Source organism: Rhipicephalus microplus, chromosome 1, assembly GCF_043290135.1.
Source record: "Rhipicephalus microplus isolate Deutch F79 chromosome 1, USDA_Rmic, whole genome shotgun sequence".
Taxonomy (NCBI): domain Eukaryota; kingdom Metazoa; phylum Arthropoda; class Arachnida; order Ixodida; family Ixodidae; genus Rhipicephalus; species Rhipicephalus microplus.
In genome coordinates, this window is record NC_134700.1 from 86,131,703 (window position 1) to 86,153,760 (window position 22,058).

Genomic DNA, 22,058 nt, shown 5'->3' on the forward strand with positions numbered 1-22,058 from the left:
TGCTATACCCTCGTTTATAGACTGCCCAAGGGCTTCGCGGTCCTGTTTCTTGTAGTTATAGGCTGTCCTGCAGCGCGGCTATTGCGTCGTACGTACGAGTAGAGCGAGCAGGGCAGAAGTTGCCGAGAAATAACGACAGATTCGTAAGGACTGAAGCATAGACAGGTGAATCTTGTTCCTGCGACGTGAGTTGCTTTCTGTGTTTTCCGTTTTTGAAGGGTATGAAAGAAGCGTCGACTGGTCAGACAGGCGGTAGAAATGCTCGGTGTTTAGTTTTTGGCTGAAAATCTACTTGCAATGTGTGCAAGTAGATGTGAAGAAGGCCGAGTAGATGTGTCGACAGACGTACAGAGAAGAGAATAAGTGGTTTGAAGCTTCTGTCAACTGACTTGTTCAGCTTTGTTTAGCTGCGGCTGCATGGGTCGTTTTGTTTGTCTCCTTTGTTTAATGTGTTCCGTAAGATTACGAAAGCTGAGGATGGTTTTGTTTGCTTCTCCGTCGTGGTTCGAAGTCTGGACCACCACTCGGAATACGAATCCTTGAGCTTGTCTGTGGGTGGCGTCGTTACCCAGGTTGCCTGTGTGCCTGGGACAAAAACAAGCTGCTGTTATGAAAAATTTATGATACAGGACGGGTAAAAAAAAGAAAAAGAAAGAAGGAAGTCCTGTACCCCACCCTATCCGACGTGTGTTGTCGTTTTTCTGTTTTCCCGACCCAACCTCTTCCCTCAAACAGAAACTTAACAACACATAATAACCCCTTCAGGCGCAGCGTCCACATTTGTGGACGCCAACTTCACAGCTCAATATCTCGAAATTTACTTTGAATCTCGCGCGCAACCAGTGCTCTCTCTATCACTACATGTTGCTGCAGCGACCCGTGGCGCCATCTGCCGCAGCTGACACAAAATAACTACAAAAACAACTCTCAAAGATGGACGCCTCCACGTTTTACGGCGGCGCACGTAAGTGGCTCTCACTTTTCAAGCCCTTGCTATGTTTCATTCGAGGTGGCATGAAATTATGCACTTGTCAGTAAGAGCTAAGAGATACCTCATGCCAATAAACAAGACTTTTGCAACTAGAAACTATTTATAACGTCAAAAAGGGTGCGTAAAATACCGCGTCCACGATCGTGGACATTGCGCCTTAGTGCTGCCTTTGTTGCAGGGCAGCCATTTCGCACCGTGTGCGCAGATATGATGGTTATGTGTGATTTTTTGTCTCCAGGACTTGAAGATCATGCTTCAAAACGTCAGAAAGTTGATGATGCGACAGCAGAAGAAATCCTCATGAGAATATCAAATGGAGATATCTCAGATGGCGACTTTTCAGATGACGAATTGGAAGCAGAAAATGAAGAAAACATAGTAAGTTTGCTCGAGATTGTGAGACATTATTTTGTGTTCTCGGGAAACATATGGCACCAAACTGTCTAAAGGTACTTTGACCCTAATTTACGCTGTTTGTTTCAGCCTGCCAATGGTCAGGTGACCGCATCCACGACCACAGCTGCACTGCCTGCACGACCAGACGCCACGGTCAGCTCGAACGCACCTGCGGCATCTACGAAGGCTGAGTTCAAATGGGTGAAGAAAGATTTTGCTCCAAGTGATGTTGACTGCCACTACAATCCTGAAGTAGCCTCGACATGCCAGCAGCCACTTGTGTATTTTAGCAAGTATTTCACCGAACAGATATTTGAAGACCTTGCTGAATTCACAAACAGGTATGTCCTGCAAAGAGACGGTGCCGTATTAGCCACTACAAAAGAAGAGATCAAAATATTTTTTGGAATGCTCATGCTGATGGGTGTTCTGAAATACCCACGCGTCAGAATGTATTGGCAAACTGCAACGAGGATTCCCGCAATAGCCGATTCGATGGGCGTGAAGCGATTCTTCAAAATCAGAGGCGCTCTCCACATAAGCGACGCTAATGAAGAACGGGACCCGAACAGCCAAGACAAATTTTGGAAAGTTAGGCCGTTGCTAGAAGCTGTCAGAAGCCGCTGCTTACAGCTTGTTCCCTTGGAACAGAATAGCATCGATGAACAGATGGTGCCGTTCACAGGACGCATTGCTGCAAAGCAATTTGTGAAAGGAAAACCGAACCCAGAAGGCGTGAAGGTTTTTGTACGCTGCAGTTTTGACGGTCTTGCACATGACTTTGAGTTTTACCAAGGGAAGGGAACGGGAGTGAGCAAAGAACATGCACATCTTGGCCTTGGTGGCTCCGTCGTAATGCGCCTTGTTGAAAGCCTCCCGAAGGCACAGAACATCAAGTGCTACATGGACAATTATTTTACGTCCGTGAAGCTCTTTCTTGAGTTAAAAAAGATCGGCATTTTGGCTAGTGGCACAATTAGGGGAAACCGCTTGGCAGGATGCGTCATGAAAACAGACAAGGAAATGAAGAAAGAAGGACGGGGAAGCTATGATGAGCGGGTTTCCCAGAACGACGAAGTTGTCCTTGTTCGTTGGCAAGACAACGGGACCGTCAACATGGCTTCTACCCACCTTGGAGTTGGAAATATTGGCACCGTGAGAAGATGGAGCGAATCCCAAAAGGTCCACGTTGACATTGACTGTCCAGAGGTAGTCCTGGACTACAACAAATACATGGGTGGAGTAGACAAACTAGACTTCATCATGTCCCTCTACCCAATGCGGACGCGAACGAAAAAGTGGCCTGTGAGAGTGATTTCCCATTTTGCATCTTTTGCGCTCTCCAACAGTTGGCTTGAATACTTAAGGGATGCCAATAAAGCAGGGCTACTAAGAAAAGAGACACTGGACATGATGGCGTTCCAAACAGACGTCGCGAATTGCCTGCTGAACAGCAATAAGCCACAAAAGAAGCGTGGACGTCCGAGCAATGACAACTCCCGAACAGTGAAAAAGAAGGTACCCAATGCTTCACCACTACCAGTCAGCACTGTTCGCTATGATGGGATTAATCATTGGCCGCAGCAAGTAAACATGGCTAACGCACAACGCTGCCGGAGAGAGGAATGCACATCCAAAAGCCGTGTCCGCTGCAGGAAATGCAACATTTTCCTTTGTCTGACATCTCAGAACGACTGTTTTTATTTGTTTCATACCAAATAGACTCTTTCTGATTATTTTTGCGGAAAAGACTTCCTAAGCAGTGTTCCTGCAATGATTATTTGCGAGCCTCCGAAATAAAAGCGTTTGTTTTCTTCTTCTCCACCGTTCATGGGTATTGCAACAAGGAAAGCGAGATGTAAAATATGTATTTACTAGAGCCTATACAACAGGCAGTATGGCGAAAAACCCACGCACAAGCCATGGCGCACCTTCGTCGTCTTCCTTTCCCTGCGTCTTCGTGCGCGCGCTTGGGTAACGGTCACGTGACAATATGACTGCTTTGAGGCGCAATGTCCACATATGTGGACGCCATTGAAAAATTGAACCAATGAATTTTTTTCTGAATTTCTTGTGGATTCCTTCTTTAATAGCGTTATGTATTCATAATCTGAACAAAATTTTTTTTTCGCTACGTCAGATTTAATTCGCGCCTGAAGGGGATAAATACACTACAATACATAATAAATACACTACAACAACGGATCAACACTATATACAATATGTACAGCCCAGCAGTGGAGGGCGGCTGGGAAATTCTTGTAGAGCGTTTTTGCGCGTCATCCTCCAATTGCGCGCTGCCCCCGGAGCCAGGTTGTTAACCCTCACTACCGCGGTCTCATGGCGCAACGCTCAAGCCACTCGACCACCCCAGGGGGTACAAGTTGAACAACTTTTTGCACCTTATATGTTTGCGAGCTTGAAGCTGCTCATTGAGAAGAGAGTTATCATAGATTAAAGCAGCGTGTGATAAATTCTGGGGTGGAAGCTCTGTTGTGGATACTAATACATCTATTAAGAAGAATGGTAATGATTATAATGATAGACACAGTCGTTACCTGTTACAAGGCAATGCGCAAGTGGAGGAACTATCCGATAGAATATACCTCATTTAACGGTTAGGCACGAAGTTTTTTTTCGATACATTTGTTTCTCTAAACATACTAGAGCAATAACGGGCGACCGCAGGATAGATTATATATATATTGCGTGCAGCAACTGAACACTTGTCGATATGAATGCAACTTTTCTCTGTATTAGTTCAGCTTGTAGCATAAATAACAATACAAGAGGAAATTGTAAACTTAGCACAACTGAGGTTATCTCATTGGAGTATTCATCTGGGGAGGGGGGGGGGGGACACTCCGAATGGTAGGACTGCTATACCCTCGTTTATAGACTGCGCGGAGGCTTCGCGGTCCTGTTTCTTGTAGTTATAGGCTGTCCTGCAGCGCGGCTATTGCGTCGTACGTACGAGTAGAGCGAGCAGGGCAGAAGTTGCCGAGAAATAACGACAGATTCGTAAGGACTGAAGCATAGACAGGTGAATCTTGTTCCTGCGACGTGAGTTGCTTTCTGTGTTTTCCGTTTTTGAAGGGTATGAAAGAAGCGTCGACTGGTCAGACAGGCGGTAGAAATGCTCGGTGTTAAGTTTTTGGCTGAAAATATACTTGCAATGTGTGCAAGTAGATGTGAAGAAGGCCGAGTAGATGTGTCGACAGACGTACAGAGAAGAGAATAAGTGGTTTGAAGCTTCTGTCAACTGACTTGTTCAGCTTTGTTTAGCTGCGGCTGCATGGGTCGTTTTGTTTGTCTCCTTTGTTTAATGTGTTCCGTAAGATTACGAAAGCTGAGGATGGTTTTGTTTGCTTCTCCGTCGTGGTTCGAAGTCTGGACCACCACTCGGAATACGAATCCTTGAGCTTGTCTGTGGGTGGCGTCGTTACCCAGGTTGCCTGTGTGCCTGGGACAAAAACAAGCTGCTGTTATGAAAAATTTATGATACAGGACGGGTAAAAAAAAGAAAAAAAAGAAGGAAGTCCTGTACCCCACCCTATTCGACGTGTGTTGTCGTTTTTCTGTTTTCCCGACCCAACCTCTTCCCTCAAACAGAAACTTAACAACACATAATAAATACACTACAATACATATTAAATACACTACAACAACGGATCAACACTATATACAATATGTACAGCCCAGCAGTGGAGGCCGGCTGGGAAATTCTTGTAGAGCGTTTTTGCGCGTCATCCTCCAATTGCGCGCTGCCCCCGGAGCCAGGTTGTTAACCCTCACTACCGCGGTCTCATGGCGCAACGCTCAAGCCACTCGACCACCCCAGGGGGTACAAGTTGAACAACTTTTTGCACCTTATATGTTTGCGAGATGGAAGCTGCTCATTGAGAAGAGAGTTATCATGGATTAAAGCAGCGTGTGATAAATTCTGGGGTGGAAGCTCTGTTGTGGATACTAATACATCTATTAAGAAGAATGGTAATGATGATAATGATAGACACAGTCGTTACCTGTTACAAGGCAATGCGCAAGTGGAGGAACTATCCGATAGAATATACCTCATTTAACGGTTAGGCACGAAGTTTTTTTTCGATACATTTGTTTCTCTAAACATACTAGAGCAATAACGGGCGACCGCAGGATAGATTATATATATATTGCGTGCAGCAACTGAACACTTGTAGATATGAATGCAACTTTTCTCTGTATTAGTTCAGCTTGTAGCATAAATAACAATACAAGAGGAAATTGTAAACTTAGCCCAACTGAGGTTATCTCATTGGAGTATTCATCTGGGGAGGGGGGGGGACACTCCGAATGGTAGGACTGCTATACCCTCGTTTATAGACTGCCCGGAGGCTTCGCGGTCCTGTTTCTTGTAGTTATAGGCTGTCCTGCAGCGCGGCTATTGCGTCGTACGTACGAGTAGAGCGAGCAGGGCAGAAGTTGCCGAGAAATAACGACAGATTCGTAAGGACTGAAGCATAGACAGGTGAATCTTGTTCCTGCGACGTGAGTTGCTTTCTGTGTTTACCGTTTTTGAAGGGTATGAAAGAAGCGTCGACTGGTCAGACAGGCGGTAGAAATGCTCGGTGTTTAGTTTTTGGCTGAAAATCTACTTGCAATGTGTGCAAGTAGATGTGAAGAAGGCCGAGTAGATGTGTCGACAGACGTACAGAGAAGAGAATAAGTGGTTTGAAGCTTCTGTCAACTGACTTGTTCAGCTTTGTTTAGCTGCGGCTGCATGGGTCGTTTTGTTTGTCTCCTTTGTTTAATGTGTTCCGTAAGATTACGAAAGCTGAGGATGGTTTTGTTTGCTTCTCCGTCGTGGTTCGAAGTCTGGACCACCACTCGGAATACGAATCCTTGAGCTTGTCTGTGGGTGGCGTCGTTACCCAGGTTGCCTGTGTGCCTGGGACAAAAACAAGCTGCTGTTATGAAAAATTTATGATACAGGACGGGTAAAAAAAGAAAAAAAAAAGAAGGAAGTCCTGTACCCCACCCTATCCGACGTGTGTTGTCGTTTTTCTGTTTTCCCGACCCAACCTCTTCCCTCAAACAGAAACTTAACAACACATAATAAATACACTACAATACATAATAAATACACACAACAACGGATCAACACTATATACAATATGTACAGCCCAGCAGTGGAGGCCGGCTGGGAAATTCTTGTACAGCGTTTTTGCGCGTCATCCTCCAATTGCGCGCTGCCCCCGGAGCCAGGTTGTTAACCCTCACTACCGCGGTCTCAAGGCGCAACGCTCAAGCCACTCGACCACCCCAGGGGGTACAAGTTGAACAACGTTTTGCACCTTATATGTTTGCGAGCTTGAAGCTGCTCATTGAGAAGAGAGTTATCATGTATTAAAGCAGCGTGTGATAAATTCTGGGGTGGAAGCTCTGTTGTGGATACTAATACATCTATTAAGAAGAATGGTAATGATGATAATGATAGACACAGTCGTTACCTGTTACAAGGCAATGCGCAAGTGGAGGAACTATCCGATAGAATATACCTCAATAACGGTTAGGCACGAAGTTTTTTTTCGATACATTTGTTTCTCTAAACATACTAGAGCAATAACGGGCGACCGCAGGATAGATTATATATAAATTGCGTGCAGCAACTGAACACTTGTCGATATGAATGCAACTTTTCTCTGTATTAGTTCAGCTTGTAGCATAAATAACAATACAAGAGGAAATTGTAAACTTAGCACAACTGAGGTTATCTTATTGGAGTATTCATCTGGGGAGGGGGGGGGGGGACACTCCGAATGGTAGGACTGCTATACCCTCGTTTATAGACTGCCCGGAGGCTTCGCGGTCCTGTTTCTTGTAGTTATAGGCTGTCCTGCAGCGCGGCTATTGCGTCGTACGTACGAGTAGAGCGAGCAGGGCAGAAGTTGCCGAGAAATAACGACAGATTCGTAAGGACTGAAGCATAGACAGGTGAATCTTGTTCCTGCGACGTGAGTTGCTTTCTGTGTTTTCCGTTTTTGAAGGGTATGAAAGAAGCGTCGACTGGTCAGACAGGCGGTAGAAATGCTCGGTGTTTAGTTTTTGGCTGAAAATCTACTTGCAATGTGTGCAAGTAGATGTGAAGAAGGCCGAGTAGATGTGTCGACAGACGTACAGAGAAGAGAATAAGTGGTTTGAAGCTTCTGTCAACTGACTTGTTCAGCTTTGTTTAGCTGCGGCTGCATGGGTCGTTTTGTTTGTCTCCTTTGTTTAATGTGTTCCGTAAGATTACGAAAGCTGAGGATGGTTTTGTTTGCTTCTCCGTCGTGGTTCGAAGTCTGGACCACCGCTCGGAATACGAATCCTTGAGCTTGTCTGTGGGTGGCGTCGTTACCCAGGTTGCCTGTGTGCCTGGGACAAAAACAAGCTGCTGTTATGAAAAATTTATGATACAGGACGGGTAAAAAAAAGAAAAAAAAAGAAGGAAGTCCTGTACCCCACCCTATCCGACGTGTGTTGTCGTTTTTCTGTTTTCCCGACCCAACCTCTTCCCTCAAACAGAAACTTAACAACACATAATAAATACACTACAATACATAATAAATACACTACAACAACGGATCAACACTATATACAATATGTACAGCCCAGCAGTGGAGGCCGGCTGGGAAATTCTTGTAGAGCGTTTTTGCGCGTCATCCTCCAATTGCGCGCTGCCCCCGGAGCCAGGTTGTTAACCCTCACTACCGCGGTCTCATGGCGCAACGCTCAAGCCACTCGACCACCCCAGGGGGTACAAGTTGAACAACTTTTTGCACCTTATATGTTTGCGAGCTTGAAGCTGCTCATTGAGAAGAGAGTTATCATGGATTAAAGCAGCGTGTGATAAATTCTGGGGTGGAAGCTCTGTTGTGGATACTAATACATCTATTAAGAAGAATGGTAATGATGATAATGATAGACACAGTCGTTACCTGTTACAAGGCAATGCGCAAGTGGAGGAACTATCCGATAGAATATACCTCATTTACCGGTTAGGCACGAAGTTTTTTTTCGATACATTTGTTTCTCTAAACATACTAGAGCAATAACGGGCGACCGCAGGATAGATTATATATATATTGCGTGCAGCAACTGAACACTTGTCGATATGAATGCAACTTTTCTCTGTATTAGTTCAGCTTGTAGCATAAATAACAATACAAGAGGAAATTGTAAACTTAGCACAACTGAGGTTATCTCATTGGAGTATTCATCTGGGGAGGGGGGGGGGGCACTCCGAATGGTAGGACTGCTATACCCTCGTTTATAGACTGCCCGGAGGCTTCGCGGTCCTGTTTCTTGTAGTTATAGGCTGTCCTGCAGCGCGGCTATTGCGTCGTACGTACGAGTAGAGCGAGCAGGGCAGAAGTTGCCGAGAAATAACGACAGATTCGTAAGGACTGAAGCATAGACAGGTGAATCTTGTTCCTGCGACGTGAGTTGCTTTCTGTGTTTTCCGTTTTTGAAGGGTATGAAAGAAGCGTCGACTGGTCAGACAGGCGGTAGAAATGCTCGGTGTTTAGTTTTTGGCTGAAAATCTACTTGCAATGTGTGCAAGTAGATGTGAAGAAGGCCGAGTAGATGTGTCGACAGACGTACAGAGAAGAGAATAAGTGGTTTGAAGCTTCTGTCAACTGACTTGTTCAGCTTTGTTTAGCTGCGGCTGCATGGGTCGTTTTGTTTGTCTCCTTTGTTTAATGTGTTCCGTAAGATTACGAAAGCTGAGGATGGTTTTGTTTGCTTCTCCGTCGTGGTTCGAAGTCTGGACCACCACTCGGAATACGAATCCTTGAGCTTGTCTGTGGGTGGCGTCGTTACCCAGGTTGCCTGTGTGCCTGGGACAAAAACAAGCTGCTGTTATGAAAAATTTATGATACAGGACGGATAAAAAAAAGAAAAAAAAAGAAGGAAGTCCTGTACCCCACCCTATTCGACGTGTGTTGTCGTTTTTCTGTTTTCCCGACCCAACCTCTTCCCTCAAACAGAAACTTAACAACACATAATAAATACACTACAATACATAATAGATACACTACAACAACGGATCAACACTATATACAATATGTACAGCCCAGCAGTGGAGGCCGGCTGGGAAATTCTTGTAGAGCGTTTTTGCGCGTCATCCTCCAATTGCGCGCTGCCCCCGGAGCCAGGTTGTTAACCCTCACTACCGCGGTCTCATGGCGCAACGCTCAAGCCACTCGACCACCCCAGGGGGTACAAGTTGAACAACTTTTTGCACCTTATATGTTTGCGAGCTTGAAGCTGCTCATTCAGAAGAGAGTTATCATGGATTAATGCAGCGAGTGATAAATTCTGGGGTGGAAGCTCTGTTGTGGATACTAATACATCTATTAAGAAGAATGGTAATGATGATAATGATAGACACAGTCGTTACCTGTTACAAGGCAATGCGCAAGTGGAGGAACTATCCGATAGAATATACCTCATTTAACGGTTAGGCGCGAAGTTTTTTTTCGATACATTTGTTTCTCTAAACATACTAGAGCAATAACGGGCGACCGCAGGATAGATTATATATATATTGCGTGCAGCAACTGAACACTTGTCGATATGAATGCAACTTTTCTCTGTATTAGTTCAGCTTGTAGCATAAATAACAATACAAGAGGAAATTGTAAACTTAGCACAACTGAGGTTATCTCATTCGAGTATTCATCTGGGGAGGGGGGGGGGACACTCCGAATGGTAGGACTGCTATACCCTCGTTTATAGACTGCCCGGAGGCTTCGCGGTCCTGTTTCTTGTAGTTATAGGCTGTCCTGCAGCGCCGCTATTGCGTCGTACGTACGAGTAGAGCGAGCAGGGCAGAAGTTGCCGAGAAATAACGACAGATTCGTAAGGACTGAAGCATAGACAGGTGAATCTTGTTCCTGCGACGTGAGTTGCTTTCTGTGTTTTCCGTTTTTGAAGGGTATGAAAGAAGCGTCGACTGGTCAGACAGGCGGTAGAAATGCTCGGTGTTTAGTTTTTGGCTGAAAATCTACTTGCAATGTGTGCAAGTAGATGTGAAGAAGGCCGAGTAGATGTGTCGACAGACGTACAGAGAAGAGAATAAGTGGTTTGAAGCTTCTGTCAACTGACTTGTTCAGCTTTGTTTAGCTGCGGCTGCATGGGTCGTTTTGTTTGTCTCCTTTGTTTAATGTGTTCCGTAAGATTACGAAAGCTGACGATGGTTTTGTTTGCTTCTCCGTCGTGGTTCGAAGTCTGACCCACCACTCGGAATACGAATCCTTGAGCTTGTCTGTGGGTGGCGTCGTTACCCAGGTTGCCTGTGTGGCTGGGACAAAAACAAGCTGCTGTTATGAAAAATTTATGATACAGGACGGGTAAAAAAAAGAAAAAAAAGAAGGAAGTCCTGTACCCCACCCTATCCGACGTGTGTTGTCGTTTTTCTGTTTTCCCGACCCAACCTCTTCCCTCAAACAGAAACTTAACAACACATAATAAATACACTACAATACATAATAAATACACTACAACAACGGATCAACACTATATACAATATGTACAGCCCAGCAGTGGAGGCCGGCTGGGAAATTCTTGTAGAGCGTTTTTGCGCGTCATCCTCCAATTGCGCGCTGCCCCCGGAGCCAGGTTGTTAACCCTCACTACCGCGGTCTCATGGCGCAACGCTCAAGCCACTCGACCACCCCAGGGGGTACAAGTTGAACAACTTTTTGCACCTTATATGTTTGCGAGCTTGAAGCTGCTCATTGAGAAGAGAGTTATCATGGATTAAAGCAGCGTGTGATAAATTCTGGGGTGGAAGCTCTGTTGTGGATACTAATACATCTATTAAGAAGAATGGTAATGATGATAATGATAGACACAGTCGTTACCTGTTACAAGGCAATGCGCAAGTGGAGGAACTATCCGATAGAATATACCTCATTTAACGGTTAGGCACGAAGTTTTTTTTCGATACATTTGTTTCTCTAAACATACTAGAGCAATAACGGGCGACCGCAGGATAGATTATATATATATTGCGTGCAGCAACTGAACACTTGTCGATATGAATGCAGCTTTTCTCTGTATTAGTTCAGCTTGTAGCATAAATAACAATACAAGAGGAAATTGTAAACTTAGCACAACTGAGGTTATCTCATTGGAGTATTCATCTGGGGAGGGGGGGGGACACTCCGAATGGTAGGACTGCTATACCCTCGTTTATAGACTGCCCGGAGGCTTCGCGGTCCTGTTTCTTGTAGTTATAGGCTGTCCTGCAGCGCGGCTATTGCGTCGTACGTACGAGTAGAGCGAGCAGGGCAGAAGTTGCCGAGAAATAACGACAGATTCGTAAGGACTGAAGCATAGACAGGTGAATCTTGTTCCTGCGACGTGAGTTGCTTTCTGTGTTTTCCGTTTTTGAAGGGTATGAAAGAAGCGTCGACTGGTCAGACAGGCGGTAGAAATGCTCGGTGTTTAGTTTTTGGCTGAAAATCTACTTGCAATGTGTGCAAGTAGATGTGAAGAAGGCCGAGTAGATGTGTCGACAGACGTACAGAGAAGAGAATAAGTGGTTTGAAGCTTCTGTCAACTGACTTGTTCAGCTTTGTTTATCTGCGGCTGCATGGGTCGTTTTGTTTGTCTCCTTTGTTTAATGTGTTCCGTAAGATTACGAAAGCTGAGGATGGTTTTGTTTGCTTCTCCGTCGTGGTTCGATGTCTGGACGACCACTCGGAATACGAATCCTTGAGCTTGTCTGTGGGTGGCGTCGTTACCCAGGTTGCCTGTGTGCCTGGGACAAAAACAAGCTGCTGTTATGAAAAATTTATGATACAGGACGGGTAAAAAAAAGAAAAAAAAAGAAGGAAGTCCTGTACCCCACCCTATCCGACGTGTGTTGTCGTTTTTATGTTTTCCCAACCCAACCTCTTCCCTCAAACAGAAACTTAACAACACATAATAAATACACTACAATACATAATAAATACACTACAACAACGGATCAACACTATATACAATATGTACAGCCCAGCAGTGGAGGCCGGCTGGGAAATTCTTGTAGAGCGTTTTTGCGCGTCATCCTCCAATTGCGCGCTGCCCCCGGAGCCAGGTTGTTAACCCTCACTACCGCGGTCTCATGGCGCAACGCTCAAGCCACTCGACCACCCCAGGGGGTACAAGTTGAACAACTTTTTGCACCTTATATGTTTGCGAGCTTGAAGCTGCTCATTGAGAAGAGAGTTATCATGAATTAAAGCAGCGTGTGATAAATTCTGGGGTGGAAGCTCTGTTGTGGATAATAATACATCTATTAAGAAGAATGGTAATGATGATAATGATAGACACAGTCGTTACCTGTTACAAGGCAATGCGCAAGTGGAGGAACTATCCGATAGAATATACCTCATTTAACGGTTAGGCACGAAGTTTTTTTTCGATACATTTGTTTCTCTAAACATACTAGAGCAATAACGGGCGACCGCAGGATAGATTATATATATATTGCGTGCAGCAACTGAACACTTGTCGATATGAATGCAGCTTTTCTCTGTATTAGTTCAGCTTGTAGCATAAATAACAATACAAGAGGAAATTGTAAACTTAGCACAACTGAGGTTATCTCATTGGAGTATTCATCTGGGGAGGGGGGGGGGGACACTCCGAATGGTAGGACTGCTATACCCTCGTTTATAGACTGCCCGGAGGCTTCGCGGTCCTGTTTCTTGTAGTTATAGGCTGTCCTGCAGCGCGGCTATTGCGTCGTACGTACGAGTAGAGCGAGCAGGGCAGAAGTTGCCGAGAAATAACGACAGATTCGTAAGGACTGAAGCATAGACAGGTGAATCTTGTTCCTGCGACGTGAGTTGCTTTCTGTGTTTTCCGTTTTTGAAGGGTATGAATGAAGCGTCGACTGGTCAGACAGGCGGTAGAAATGCTCGGTGTTTAGTTTTTGGCTGAAAATCTACTTGCAATGTGTGCAAGTAGATGTGAAGAAGGCCGAGTAGATGTGTCGACAGACGTACAGAGAAGAGAATAAGTGGTTTGAAGCTTCTGTCAACTGACTTGTTCAGCTTTGTTTAGCTGCGGCTGCATGGGTCGTTTTGTTTGTCTCCTTTGTTTAATGTGTTCCGTAAGATTACGAAAGCTGAGGATGGTTTTGTTTGCTTCTCCGTCGTGGTTCGAAGTCTGGACCACCACTCGGAATACGAATCCTTGAGCTTGTCTGTGGGTGGCGTCGTTACCCAGGTTGCCTGTGTGCCTGGGACAAAAACAAGCTGCTGTTATGAAAAATTTATGATACAGGACGGGTAAAAAAAAGAAAAAAAAAGAAGGAAGTCCTGTACCCCACCCTATCCGACGTGTGTTGTCGTTTTTCCGTTTTCCCGACCCAACCTCTTCCCTCAAACAGAAACTTAACAACACATAATAAATACACTACAATACATAATAAATACACTACAACAACGGATCAACACTATATACAATATGTACAGCCCAGCAGTGGAGGCCGGCTGGGAAATTCTTGTAGAGCGTTTTTGCGCGTCATCCTCCAATTGCGCGCTGCCCCCGGAGCCAGGTTGTTAACCCTCACTACCGCGGTCTCATGGCGCAACGCTCAAGCCACTCGACCACCCCAAGGGGTACAAGTTGAACAACTTTTTGCACCTTATATGTTTGCGAGCTTGAAGCTGCTCATTGAGAAGAGAGTTATCATGGATTAAAGCAGCGTGTGATAAATTCTGGGGTGGAAGCTCTGTTGTGGATACTAATACATCTATTAAGAAGAATGGTAATGATGATAATGATAGACACAGTCGTTACCTGTTACAAGGCAATGCGCAAGTGGAGGAACTATCCGATAGAATATACCTCATTTAACGGTTAGGCGCGAAGTTTTTTTTCGATACATTTGTTTCTCTAAACATACTAGAGCAATAACGGGCGACCGCAGGATAGATTATATATATATTGCGTGCAGCAACTGAACACTTGTCGATATGAATGCAACTTTTCTCTGTATTAGTTCAGCTTGTAGCATAAGTAACAATACAAGAGGAAATTGTAAACTTAGCACAACTGAGGTTATCTCATTGGAGTATTCATCTTGGGAGGGGGGGGGACACTCCGAATGGTAGGACTGCTATACCCTCGTTTATAGACTGCCCGGAGGCTTCGCGGTCCTGTTTCTTGTAGTTATAGGCTGTCCTGCAGCGCGGCTATTGCGTCGTACGTACGAGTAGAGCGAGCAGGGCAGAAGTTGCCGAGAAATAACGACAGATTCGTAAGGACTGAAGCATAGACAGGTGAATCTTGTTCCTGCGACGTGAGTTGCTTTCTGTGTTTTCCGTTTTTGAAGGGTATGAAAGAAGCGTCGACTGGTCAGACAGGCGGTAGAAATGCTCGGTGTTTAGTTTTTGGCTGAAAATCTACTTGCAATGTGTGCAAGTAGATGTGAAGAAGGCCGAGTAGATGTGTCGACAGACGTACAGAGAAGAGAATAAGTGGTTTGAAGCTTCTGTCAACTGACTTGTTCAGCTTTGTTTAGCTGCGGCTGCATGGGTCGTTTTGTTTGTCTCCTTTGTTTAATGTGTTCCGTAAGATTACGAAAGCTGAGGATGGTTTTGTTTGCTTCTCCGTCGTGGTTCGAAGTCTGGACCACCACTCGGAATACGAATCCTTGAGCTTGTCTGTGGGTGGCGTCGTTACCCAGGTTGCCTGTGTGCCTGGGACAAAAACAAGCTGCTGTTATGAAAAATTTATGATACAGGACGGGTAAAAAAAAAAAGAAGGAAGTCCTGTACCCCACCCTATCCGACGTGTGTTGTCGTTTTTCGGTTTTCCCGACCCAACCTCTTCCCTCAAACAGAAACTTAACAACACATATAAATACACTACAATACATAATAAATACACTACAACAACGGATCAACACTATATACAATATGTACAGCCCAGCAGTGGAGGCCGGCTGGGAAATTCTTGTAGAGCGTTTTTGCGCGTCATCCTCCAATTGCGCGCTGCCCCCGGAGCCAGGTTGTTAACCCTCACTACCGCGGTCTCATGGCGCAACGCTCAAGCCACTCGACCACCCCAGGGGGTACAAGTTGAACAACTTTTTGCACCTTATATGTTTGCGAGCTTGAAGCTGCTCATTGAGAAGAGAGTTATCATGGATTAAACAGCGTGTGATAAATTCTGGGGTGGAAGCTCTGTTGTGGATACTAATACATCTATTAAGAAGAATGGTAATGATGATAATGATAGACACAGTCGTTACCTGTTACAAGGCAATGCGCAAGTGGAGGAACTATCCGATAGAATATACCTCATTTAACGGTTAGGCACGAAGTTTTTTTTCGATACATTTGTTTCTCTAAACATACTAGAGCAATAACGGGCGACCACAGGATAGATTATATATATATTGCCTGCAGCAACTGAACACTTGTCGATATGAATGCAACTTTTCTCTGTATTAGTTCAGCTTGTAGCATAAATAACAATACAAGAGGAAATTGTAAACTTAGCACAACTGAGGTTATCTCATTGGAGTATTCATCTGGGGAGGGGGGGGGGGGACACTCCGAATGGTAGGACTGCTATACCCTCGTTTATAGACTGCCCGGAGGCTTCGCGGTCCTGTTTCTTGTAGTTATAGGCTGTCCTGCAGCGCGGCTATTGCGTCGTACGTACGAGTAGAGCGAGCAGGGCAGAAGTTGCCGAGAAATAACGACAGATTCGTAAGGACTGAAGCATAGACAGGTGAATCTTGTTCCTGCGACGTGAGTTGCTTTCTGTGTTTTCCGTTTTTGAAGGGTATGAAAGAAGCGTCGACTGGTCAGACAGGCGGTAGAAATGCTCGGTGTTTAGTTTTTGGCTGAAAATCTACTTGCAATGTGTGCAAGTAGATGTGAAGAAGGCCGAGTAGATGTGTCGACAGACGTACAGAGAAGAGAATAAGTGGTTTGAAGCTTCTGTCAACTGACTTGTTCAGCTTTGTTTAGCTGCGGCTGCATGGGTCGTTTTGTTTGTCTCCTTTGTTTAATGTGTTCCGAAAGATTACGAAAGCTTAGGATGGTTTTGTTTGCTTCTCCGTCGTGGTTCGAAGTCTGGACCACCACTCGGAATACGAATCCTTGAGCTTGTCTGTGGGTGGCGTCGTTACCCAGGTTGCCTGTGTGCCTGGGACAAAAACAAGCTGCTGTTATGAAAAATTTATGATACAGGACGGGTTAAAAAAAGAAAAAAAAAGAAGGAAGTCCTGTACCCCACCCTATCCGACGTGTGTTGTCGTTTTTCTGTTTTCCCGACCCAACCTCTTCCCTCAAACAGAAACTTAACAACACATAATAAATACACTACAATACATAATAAATACACTACAACAACGGATCAACACTATATACAATATGTACAGCCCAGCAGTGGAGGCCGGCTGGGAAATTCTTGTAGAGCGTTTTTGCGCGTCATCCTCCAATTGCGCGCTGCCCCCGGAGCCAGGTTGTTAACCCTCACTACCGCGGTCTCATGGCGCAACGCTCAAGCCACTCGACCACCCCAGGGGGTACAAGTTGAACAACTTTTTGCACCTTATATGTTTGCGAGCTTGAAGCTGCTCATTGAGAAGAGAGTTATCATGGATTAAAGCAGCGTGTGATAAATTCTGGGGTGGAAGCTCTGTTGTGGATACTAATACATCTATTAACAAGAATGGTAATGATGATAATGATAGACACAGTCGTTACCTGTTACAAGGCAATGCGCAAGTGGAGGAACTATCCGATAGAATATACCTCATTTAACGGTTAGGCACGAAGTTTTTTTTCGATACATTTGTTTCTCTAAACATACTAGAGCAATAACGGGCGACCGCAGGATAGATTATATATATATTGCGTGCAGCAACTGAACACTTGTCGATATGAATGCAACTTTTCTCTGTATTAGTTCAGCTTGTAGCATAAATAACAATACAAGAGGAAATTGTAAACTTAGCACAACTGAGGTTATCTCATTGGAGTATTCATCTTGGGAGGGGGGGGGGACACTCCGAATGGTAGGACTGCTATACCCTCGTTTATAGACTGCCCGGAGGCTTCGCGGTCCTGTTTCTTGTAGTTATAGGCTGTCCTGCAGCGCGGCTATTGCGTCGTACGTACGAGTAGAGCGAGCAGGGCAGAAGTTGCCGAGAAATAACGACAGATTCGTAAGGACTGAAGCATAGACAGGTGAATCTTGTTCCTGCGACGTGAGTTGCTTTCTGTGTTTTCCGTTTTTGAAGGGTATGAAAGAAGCGTCGACTGGTCAGACAGGCGGTAGAAATGCTCGGTGTTTAGTTTTTGGCTGAAAATCTACTTGCAATGTGTGCAAGTAGATGTGAAGAAGGCCGAGTAGATGTGTCGACAGACGTACAGAGAAGAGAATAAGTGGTTTGAAGCTTCTGTCAACTGCCTTGTTCAGCTTTGTTTAGCTGCGGCTGCATGGGTCGTTTTGTTTGTCTCCTTTGTTTAATGTGTTCCGTAAGATTACGAAAGCTGAGGATGGTTTTGTTTGCTTCTCCGTCGTGGTTCGAAGTCTGGACCACCACTCGGAATACGAATCCTTGAGCTTGTCTGTGGGTGGCGTCGTTACCCAGGTTGCCTGTGTGCCTGGGACAAAAACAAGCTGCTGTTATGAAAAATTTATGATACAGGACGGGTAAAAAAAAAAAAGAAGGAAGTCCTGTACCCCACCCTATCCGACGTGTGTTGTCGTTTTTCGGTTTTCCCGACCCAACCTCTTCCGTCAAACAGAAACTTAACAACACATATAAATACACTACAATACATAATAAATACACTACAACAACGGATCAACACTATATACAATATGTACAGCCCAGCAGTGGAGGCCGGCTGGGAAATTCTTGTAGAGCGTTTTTGCGCGTCATCCTCCAATTGCGCGCTGCCCCCGGAGCCAGGTTGTTAACCCTCACTACCGCGGTCTCATGGCGCAACGCTCAAGCCACTCGACCACCCCAGGGGGTACAAGTTGAACAACTTTTTGCACCTTATATGTTTGCGAGCTTGAAGCTGCTCATTGAGAAGAGAGTTATCATGGATTAAAGCAGCGTGTGATAAATTCTGGGGTGGAAGCTCTGTTGTGGATACTAATACATCTATTAAGAAGAATGGTAATGATGATAATGATAGACACAGTCGTTACCTGTTACAAGGCAATGCGCAAGTGGAGGAACTATCCGATAGAATATACCTCATTTAACGGTTAGGCACGAAGTTTTTTTTCGATACATTTGTTTCTCTAAACATACTAGAGCAATAACGGGCGACCACAGGATAGATTATATATATATTGCCTGCAGCAACTGAACACTTGTCGATATGAATGCAACTTTTCTCTGTATTAGTTCAGCTTGTAGCATAAGTAACAATACAAGAGGAAATTGTAAACTTAGCACAACTGAGGTTATCTCATTGGAGTATTCATCTGGGGAGGGGGGGGGGACACTCCGAATGGTAGGACTGCTATACCCTCGTTTATAGACTGCCCGGAGGCTTCGCGGTCCTGTTTCTTGTAGTTATAGGCTGTCCTGCAGCGCGGCTATTGCGTCGTACGTACGAGTAGAGCGAGCAGGGCAGAAGTTGCCGAGAAATAACGACAGATTCGTAAGGACTGAAGCATAGACAGGTGAATCTTGTTCCTGCGACGCGAGTTGCTTTCTGTGTTTTCCGTTTTTGAAGGGTATGAAAGAAGCGTCGACTGGTCAGACAGGCGGTAGAAATGCTCGGTGTTTAGTTTTTGGCTGAAAATCTACTTGCAATGTGTGCAAGTAGATGTGAAGAAGGCCGAGTAGATGTGTCGACAGACGTACAGAGAAGAGAATAAGTGGTTTGAAGCTTCTGTCAACTGACTTGTTCAGCTTTGTTTAGCTGCGGCTGCATGGGTCGTTTTGTTTGTCTCCTTTGTTTAATGTGTTCCGAAAGATTACGAAAGCTTAGGATGGTTTTGTTTGCTTCTCCGTCGTGGTTCGAAGTCTGGACCACCACTCGGAATACGAATCCTTGAGCTTGTCTGTGGGTGGCGTCGTTACCCAGGTTGCCTGTGTGCCTGGGACAAAAACAAGCTGCTGTTATGAAAAATTTAACCCCGGAGCCAGGTTGTTATGAAAAAGAAGGAAGTCCTGTACCCCACCCTATCCGACGTGTGTTGTCGTTTTTCTGTTTTCCCGACCCAACCTCTTCCCTCAAACAGAAACTTAACAACACATAATAAATACACTACAATACATAATAAATACACTACAACAACGGATCAACACTATATACAATTTGTACAGCCCAGCAGTGGAGGCCGGCTGGGAAATTCTTGTAGAGCGTTTTTGCGCGTCATCCTCCAATTGCGCGCTGCCCCCGGAGCCAGGTTGTTAACCCTCACTGCCGCGGTCTCATGGCGCAACGCTCAAGCCACTCGACCACCCCAGGGGGTACAAGTTGAACAACTTTTTGCACCTTATATGTTTGCGAGCTTGAAGCTGCTCATTGAGAAGAGAGTTATCATGGATTAAAGCAGCGTGTGATAAATTCTGGGGTGGAAGCTCTGTTGTGGATACTAATACATCTATTAAGAAGAATGGTAATGATGATAATGATAGACACAGTCGTTACCTGTTACAAGGCAATGCGCAAGTGGAGGAACTATCCGATAGAATATACCTCATTTAACGGTTAGGCACGAAGTTTTTTTTCGATACATTTGTTTCTCTAAACATACTAGAGCAATAACGGGCGACCGCAGGATAGATTATATATATATTGCGTGCAGCAACTGAACACTTGTCGATATGAATGCAACTTTTCTCTGTATTAGTTCAGCTTGTAGCATAAATAACAATACAAGAGGAAATTGTAAACTTAGCACAACTGAGGTTATCTCATTGGAGTATTCATCTGGGGAGGGGGGGGGGGACACTCCGAATGGTAGGACTGCTATACCCTCGTTTATAGACTGCCCGGAGGCTTCGCGGTCCTGTTTCTTGTAGTTATAGGCTGTCCTGCAGCGCGGCTATTGCGTCGTACGTACGAGTAGAGCGAGCAGGGCAGAAGTTGCCGAGAAATAACGACAGATTCGTAAGGACTGAAGCATAGACAGGTGAATCTTGTTCCTGCGACGTGAGTTGCTTTCTGTGTTTTCCGTTTTTGAAGGGTATGAAAGAAGCGTCGACTGGTCAGACAGGCAGTAGAAATGCTCGGTGTTTAGTTTTTGGCTGAAAATCTACTTGCAATGTGTGCAAGTAGATGTGAAGAAGGCCGAGTAGATGTGTCGACAGACGTACAGAGAAGAGAATAAGTGGTTTGAAGCTTCTGTCAACTGACTTGTTCAGCTTTGTTTAGCTGCGGCTGCATGGGTCGTTTTGTTTGTCTCCTTTGTTTAATGTGTTCCGTAAGATTACGAAAGCTGAGGATGGTTTTGTTTGCTTCTCCGTCGTGGTTCGAAGTCTGGACCACCACTCGGAATACGAATCCTTGAGCTTGTCTGTGGGTGGCGTCGTTACCCAGGTTGCCTGTGTGCCTGGGACAAAAACAAGCTGCTGTTATGAAAAATTTATGATACAGGACGGGTAAAAAAAAGAAAAAAAAAGAAGGAAGTCCTGTACCCCACCCTATCCGACGTGTGTTGTCGTTTTTCTGTTTTCCCGACCCAACCTCTTCCCTCAAACAGAAACTTAACAACACATAATAAATACACTACAATACATAATAAATACACTACAACAACGGATCAACACTATATACAATATGTACAGCCCAGCAGTGGAGGCCGGCTGGGAAATTCTTGTAGAGCGTTTTTGCGCGTCATCCTCCAATTGCGCGCTGCCCCCGGAGCCAGGTTGTTAACCCTCACTACCGCGGTCTCATGGCGCAACGCTCAAGCCACTCGACCACCCCAGGGGGTACAAGTTGAACAACTTTTTGCACCTTATATGTTTGCGAGCTTGAAGCTGCTCAGTGAGAAGAGAGTTATCATGGATTAAAGCAGCGTGTGATAAATTCTGGGGTGGAAGCTCTGTTGTGGAGACTAATACATCTATTAAGAAGAATGGTAATGATGATAATGATAGACACAGTCGTTACCTGTTACAAGGGAATGCGCAAGTGGAGGAACTATCCGATAGAATATACCTCATTTAACGGTTAGGCACGAAGTTTTTTTTCGATACATTTGTTTCTCTAAACATACTAGAGCAATAACGGGCGACCGCAGGATAGATTATATATATATTGCGTGCAGCAACTGAACACTTGTCGATATGAATGCAACTTTTCTCTGTATTAGTTCAGCTTGTAGCATAAATAACAATACAAGAGGAAATTGTAAACTTAGCACAACTGAGGTTATCTCATTGGAGTATTCATCTGGGGAGGGGGGGGGGGACACTCCGAATGGTAGGACTGCTATACCCTCGTTTATAGACTGCCCGGAGGCTTCGCGGTCCTGTTTCTTGTAGTTATAGGCTGTCCTGCAGCGCGGCTATTGCGTCGTACGTACGAGTAGAGCGAGCAGGGCAGAAGTTGCCGAGAAATAACGACAGATTCGTAAGGACTGAAGCATAGACAGGTGAATCTTGTTCCTGCGACGTGAGTTGCTTTCTGTGTTTTCCGTTTTTGAAGGGTAT